A 6,364-nucleotide genomic window follows, 5' to 3' on the forward strand; every position below is an offset into this window, starting at 1 on the left:
GGGTTTTCCCTATAGTACTGTTGTTCTTAAATGGTCTGTACATAGTGGGCATTCCCTGCCTTTCTGCGGAGTCCGACATTTTCGCACCTCTTGTTATTGGCCCTTCCCACCCTACAAGATGGACGGCGCCATTTTGTGTGTCTTTTATGGACTCCGAATGTCTAACAGCGCTCCGCATGGCTGTTGCCAATTCTAATGCCTTATGGAAGTCTAGGTTAGTTTTAGATAGCAATCGCTTTTGAATAGCATTGTCCTCGATTCTGCGTATCAGTTGGCCTCTTAACAAGTCATTAATTGAAGTTCTGAACTCGCAATATTCCGTTAATTCCCTTAAAGCAGATACATAGCTGGCAATTGTCTCTCCTGGAAGCCTATTCCTCGAATTGAATTTAAAACGCTGCATAGTGACCGAGGGCTTTGGCTTCAGGTGTTTTTTTACAATGTTTACTAACTCGTCAAAAGCCATTGTAACGGGGATGTTAGGTGACGTGAGACTGCAGATCAGCCCATATGTTTTGCTCCCACGTGGACATAAGATCGCCCTCTTCTTGTCCTTCCCTGTGATATCGTTAATGGTAAAGAAGTACACTAGGTGTTCGACGTAACGAAACCAGTCATCAGAAATGGGGTCGAATGGTTCAAGATGCCCAAACTGCGGCATACTCGATGACTAAGGAGACTGCGCTTTTAAAACAGTTTTCAAGGTAGTGGCGACGTAACGCAGCTGGCTTACTGCGGCTTTCTTGATTGCCATCAATTGATCCAGTTTATCCTCATCGCCAGTTTTATGTTTTGGTTTTCCTGCAATGCTAGCTGCGCCCTTGATATTAACACATTAGTTGGTGCTTGAAACTATAGCCAGAGAGACCGGTTAACTGAACAAACATTGGTGGTTTATTGGAACTAAGAACGGAACACGGTGCTTCTTTAATCACCTCCAGCTCTAGACTTACAGTTATTAAAGTAGCCCACGCTGTGCAGCGATTGGTCAGTATAGTCACATGGTCAATTAACTACATTCTCTTAAAGGTACATAACACCACTTTACCAGAGTATTCACAGTGAAAAGATGAAATAATTGCAAAGAAAATAGTCTTTATTATTTGATTAGTAAAGGCTTAATGCAGCTATGTTCAGTACTGACTGAACAAAAGATTAGAAATGGGTGCAGTGATGTTGTTGTGATGTAGATGTTGTTCTTCCCATGTGTGTTTCAAAGATGTAGTAACAAGTGATAGCTCACTGCATGTCAGCCTCTCCAACTAAGGCATATAGCACACTAAATTATATTGTTTAGAAAGACAGTTTAGGCTGTCATTTACCCTTGAAATTGTAGTCAGTGGACGGTCGCTGATTCTGGTGGCCAGAAATCTTGGGATTTCTACTGCGTTTCCACCCAACAAAAGATGAATCACACATTGAGCACCATGGCATGGGCACTTCTTTAGGCCAGTCCCCTTAGGACCTTTCTGGGTGCCATATGGGTGTTCCACCCAGACTGAGAGTAATTGTGGGTTCCCCTCTGGACCTCCTGAAAGTCCTAACAATAATGAGCTCAAAAGTAATCAGCCCAAATGGTAATAAATATAAACTTGGCAAAGATCCTGTTAGCATGACAACATCACACAATACATCTAGGCAATAGCCTCCTTTCTTGGAATACTGTTTATGGAATATATTGGATATCTCGACATTGATGCTCAACCACTGTTCTGAAAGAATCTTGGATATGTATAAAGGAAGAGAAGTGGATCCCCATAGTCTGTGTTGTCACCCATCTCTCTGCATCTTTATTGTATTTGCTGGAAAATTAGTGGTGAGTTTAATGTGTATGGCATTATGAGTGCTTAAATAAAACGACACTGTAGGATGAGTAAGATATACACCATAAGATGTGAATTGCCACAAATTGTTCAACGATCTGTTCAACAGTTAGTATCATAAAAACCAGAGCTAATTGTCAACCTCCCAGTTAGTGTCACAAAATTGCATTTCTACAGTAAGTATGATTTAAGCTCCAGCAGTCAGTTAGAACTGGTAATTTATTTTTATGTTGGTTTTGACTGGCTGACGAACAGTTACGGAGACAAAGCTGTGTCTGAACAATAACTGTTTATTGGATGAACATAACTATTTACAGATGTACAAGACTAGGTGTTACTCAGTCTGAGCCATGAGCTTTCTCCTTCTAGACTCTTAGTCATGTGACTCTTTCCCTTACATCATCACATGGGCGATACTGTTTCTCCGGTCCAACAAATTGAGCAGAATTTTATGCCTCACGGAAGGGCATGCGCCTGACCCAATCGGGTATAAAATCGCGCGAGATGACATCGGACAAGGGTGCTGATGTCATCCCGCACACACGCAAACTTTCAGCCAGTGGGTTCGCGTGTGTCGGAGCCAAGCCTGACAACAATTAAAAGGCCAGTTAAGGCCACTAAAAAGCCAATTAATCCCGATTTTACATTGCCTGTGCAATTTTGCACTTGTTGCATGGGCAACACAGGCAGGCGGGCAGCCCACCTTTTGAAAAACCTCTTCCAAGGGCAGGATAAAAAGGGTCAGCAGCATTGACATTGTGAGTGGTGAGGAGTTTAGGAGATAATTTGCTGCTGGTTGCTTATTTGAAGCTGGCAGCTTCACCTCTGTTCTGAACTTCATTCTTAACATTTCCAGGCTTCATTTCAGGACTCATTGGTGTCTCCACGGCCCCCCATGTGGACCCTTCCAGGTTTCAGACAGCCTTCTGTAAGCCTAGTAATGGGGATTGTGTTCTCCGCTGGAAGCACCTCCTTTGAGGAGGAAGAGAGGGGCAGAAGGGAGAGGAGGTCAGTGCAGCTTCCAGGGGAGCGACCTGTGGGATGAGAGGCGCAGGCACAAGGGGCACAGGACCAGCAGGTAGTCCAAGGCATAAGGGGCCACAAAAGATGCCACAATCCTGCAGCCAGGGTTTATAGGCAGTGATGCAGTTACCTCAATATGTCTGAGGTGCAATGCTGAAGGAAGCTCTGCGTCTCAAGGGAGACTGTGACCTCCATTTGTCAGATGATTGGGCCTGAGATCACCTCCGACAGTGTGTGTATGGGAACCTCAAGCCGGTGGCTCTGAAGGTGACAGTGGCCATCAACGTCTATGCCTCCTGCTCTTTGCAGGGGTCAGTGGGGGATCTTTGTGGAGTGTCCCACTCAGCTGTCCACAGTTGCGCAAAGCTGGTGATGGAAGCTCTGTTCAGGTGGGAACTGACATACATGCATTTCCATACGGACTAGGCCAGCTAGTCTGAATGAGCCAGAGGTTTTTCAGCAATTGCTGGGTTCCCCTACATCCAGGGTGTAATCAACTGCACACACATAGCCATTAAGGCGCCAGCGGGGCAGCCAGGTGCCTTGGTCTACAGAAAGGGATTCCACTCCATGAACATCCAGGTAGTTTGTGACTATAAGACACAGATTCTTCAAGTCTGTGCAAGGCAGCTCCCATGATTCTTATATCCTGAGACACTCCCAGCTGGCTAGACTCTTCAGTGCTCCAGCCCGACTGGTTGGATGGCTGCTGGGTGACAAGGTGGCTCATGTCGCCTCTCCGCCACTGAAGAACCAAGGCAGAGCAGCATTATAATAGGAGCTATGGTTCCAGAAGGGCAGTGATAGAGAGAACCATAGATCTTTTGAAGATGTGCTTCTGATGCCTGGACCATTCAGGGGGAGAACTAAAATACCCCCCCAGAGTGGATGTCACTGATAGTGGTTGCATGCTGTGCTCTCCACAATCTGGCTCTAGCAAGGAGGGACCCAATGGAGGAAGAGGATTTTGACGCAGCTTCACAGGGCACAGAGAATGAGTCCAGTAGTGTCAGAAGAAGACCATGATGAGAAAAACACTGAGGGTGTGGAGGCAGACCTCAGTAACCTCCAGGGAGGCAGGGACACCAGGGATGCCTTGATCCAAAGCTAGGCTGCCAAAGATCTGCTTCCACCTCATGCCGGGGCTGCCACCTCCATCTCCAATGTCTGAAATGACCCTTTCATTTGAACCCAAAGTCCACTCAGTGCCTGTGCAATAAATTTTAGAGCCACTCACATCCAGCATTAGATACTGGTGTACCCTGCAGCAAAAACGAAGGTGAAGCATTCACAGGCCATAATAACAAAAGCAAAATTTATATAATTTTCACACTCAAAACAAATGAACATTACCATCTCTGGTGTTAACGCCTGTGCCAGTAAACATATAAACAAAACAATACATAACAGAAGATTACCCATGAACAGCCCCTCTTGTGCTCATGGTGCCTTAAACTTATGTTTATGTTTTATGTTTATGCCCACCAACCCCCCCACCTCCATCTCTGGCAGCGGCATTGGAGACAGCCCACTGACTCTGCTGTCTTTTTGGAAATGGTGACCTTGGCGGTCGTCCTCCGACCAATGGAACCTCTGCTGGCCCCGCCTGGAAGAGGGCAGCCAGTGCCATGCCTGGCATCTCCCCAGTCGCCGTAGCCCCATCGGATGCAACTGTCACTGGGCAGAGGAGCTGCTGCCGTCATCTGGAGCGCCCTGAGAGGAGCCCGCAGGGACAACAAGCAGCTCATGCGCCAATGTCAGGTCACTCTGGACCTCCCTGCTCACCATTGATGGATGGGCATACAGTGCCTGTATGAGGGCAAGTGCAACCCCAGGAACCCCTAATTCTGTCCCTGCAGTTGTGTCTCCATGAGAGCCGCCACTCTCTCAATGGAGGGGGCAGTGCACTCGGCCATGAGGGTCAACGCATTGCTTATGCTCCACATGGACTCCTCCACACCAGTGACCATGGCACGCACACCCTCATGGATCTCTGCCAGATCCTCCCATACATCTCGCTGGACATCCGACATCTGCCTCATGAATGACTCCAGAGGCTCATCATCTGCCTTTGACTCAGCATCATCCTGGTCTCCAGCAGTCGTCCAACTGCTGGTGCCCTGGGCACTCCTTGCCTCCACCTGCACCTCAAGCGAGTATGAAGTGCCCTCACTGCTGTGCACCGACATTCTAGCTGCCAAGCTATCGCCCACTGAGGTGCTGATATCTGTGCTGGTGCCTGGTTCAGAGAGCAGGTGTGACGCAGATGAATGTGAAGCCTGGCGGTCCACTGGCAACAGGGGTGGCTCTTCGGGGTCCTGCATTCAAGTGCCCACGGGTGAATCTAAGGGAGAACAACAACATGTCATTAGTTAAAGTCATCACACTGTCACTGCGCATGCCAGGCACCCTGGTGAGACAAAGGAGATCTGCAACATTGTGCCATCATCTTTCAATTATCAATGGGGTCTCCAGTTCTGATGCTCCCATAAATGAAGAGACTACACAAGAATGTTTCCACAATCTGAAACTCTCACCTCTGCACTGCGCTCTTACCTTTGTCGGAGACCCCTTCCCCTCCATGACTGCCTGAATGAGGTGGGTGGCAGCTCTCCAGCTCCAAGGCATCCACTTCAAATCTTGTCAGTATTAGGAAGTTTGGGGAGCCCCTGCTTGTTCTTGACCTCTTGATGGTTTTATGGCTCATCTTCTGAAAGGCTGAAACGACAGAGGAGCATTGATTAGTCTCTATCTGCAGCGCCATTGCAGCCTGGCCAACTCCACCTGAGGAGCACCTTGCAGGGCACATCCGAGTCATGCCTTTCGAGTCGCAAGGCATTCAGTTCTAAGCAGCCAGGGTTCACCCCCTTGTCCAGCTCCAGCATCATTGACAGTTGGCACTCAGACTCTAACACCCCTGAGTTCCACAGGGGGCTGGTCAGCCCTTACAACTTCTCCACACTGATCCGTGCCAACACGGTACTCGCCTATGCCAAGCACAGCTGGTCGTTGAACCTTTTACAGTACCGCACCCATGCGCGCAGCACAACGTGGTGGCTACTGACCTCAGCTGCCACCTCCTCCCAACCTTTTTCTGTCTGATGTGGTGGCCTTCTTCTCCCACCTCTGGGAATGTGGGTGTCCTGCCTGACACGGTCCTTCTCCAGGAGGACAACAAGGTACTCATCTGAAAAATGGGGGGCCGAGTGCCCACTCAACCTGCCCTCCTGCCTGATGTCTCCAGCTGCTGTTGAGGTCATTGTTCCAGTCTCCAGACCACAGAATATGATTCTCCTCTGGTAACCTTCAGGGAGCTGCCATTGCCATTTTGAAACAGCCTGCCAGGTCACCATTGGACTTGGCACCTGACAGGTGGTCCTTTCTGACCATTGGGAAGATGCATTTCATGCTGGGCAGGCCTCAATTGGCCATCCAATGTGAAATCACAGTCGTGGGCCAATCATGGTCGGGGGCCTGTTTCTCGAGCGCTCCCAGGCTCGCTGATCACACACATCTGC

Source organism: Carcharodon carcharias, chromosome 4 (genome assembly GCF_017639515.1).
Source record: "Carcharodon carcharias isolate sCarCar2 chromosome 4, sCarCar2.pri, whole genome shotgun sequence".
NCBI lineage: Eukaryota > Metazoa > Chordata > Chondrichthyes > Lamniformes > Lamnidae > Carcharodon > Carcharodon carcharias.